The sequence below is a fragment of the Austrofundulus limnaeus genome, unplaced genomic scaffold, assembly GCF_001266775.1.
Source record: "Austrofundulus limnaeus strain Quisiro unplaced genomic scaffold, Austrofundulus_limnaeus-1.0 Scaffold3723, whole genome shotgun sequence".
NCBI lineage: Eukaryota > Metazoa > Chordata > Actinopteri > Cyprinodontiformes > Rivulidae > Austrofundulus > Austrofundulus limnaeus.
Window position 1 is genome coordinate 2,824 of NW_013956125.1, and position 804 is coordinate 3,627.

An 804-nucleotide genomic window follows, 5' to 3' on the forward strand; every position below is an offset into this window, starting at 1 on the left:
TACTGTTGTACTGTTGTAATGTGGTACTGTGGTACTGTTGTACTGTTGTAATGTAGTACTGTGGTAGTGTGGTACTGTGGTACTGTTGTACTGTTGTAATGTGGTGCTGTGGTACTGTTGTACTGTTGTAATGTGGTACTGTGGTAGTGTGGTACTGATGTCTGTAGTACTGTCCATCAAACTTCATTCACAATGTGAAAGTTAAGGTGTTTTAATGTAAAATCCTTCTCTACACATTGAAAACATGAAGCCTGGAAAGTGAAAAGCTGCTGCCTGCAGGTAAATAATGAGGAAAGCACAAAGCCTACAGATGTGTCCAGATGTTGCTGACTCAGTCAGTAGATGGCAGCATTGCCTTGTAAATGACAGTGTTTGTGTATGAATCTAAAACAGTTGTGATGATCTGTAAATGTGCTGTTGGACCTCAGTCCATTTCAATTGTTTGTATTCATTTAAATTCCTAACTTGTTGTCTACATTAACACAGGTAGGAGCTTCATGTACAGATGCACATACATGTATTACACTTAGAGCTTATTGAAACAAGAGTTCATGGTTGTGACAGTAGAACAGACTCCCTCACAGCCTGCATGATACACAGCTAAAGGACAATCAGTCCCTGGTCATGGTACATATGTTTGGTAGGTCTGGTCATGGTACAGGTGTTTGGTAGGTCTGGTCATGGTACAGGTGTTTGGTAGGTCTGGTCATGGTGCAGGTGTTTGGTAGGTCTGGTCATGGTGCAGGTGTTTGGTAGGTCTGGTCATGGTGCAGGTGTTTGGTAGATCTGGTCATGGTGCAGGTG

General features: G+C 42.3%; 1 long non-coding RNA gene across 11 annotated transcripts in view; it reads left to right on the forward strand.

Moving 5' to 3' along the window:
- Positions 1 to 177: 177 nt before the first annotated feature.
- Positions 178 to 804, forward strand: part of LOC106511975 (uncharacterized) — a 7,039-nt gene continuing 6,412 nt past the window's right edge. For 3 of the 11 annotated variants that reach the window (XR_001309587.1, XR_001309586.1, XR_001309589.1), the window contains exon 1: positions 179 to 801. This is a non-coding gene — a long non-coding RNA (uncharacterized LOC106511975). Of the gene's footprint in view, positions 802 to 804 lie in introns of all 11 variants that reach the window. The other 8 variants (XR_001309582.1, XR_001309585.1, XR_001309583.1 and 5 more) reach the window with 5 other exon arrangements.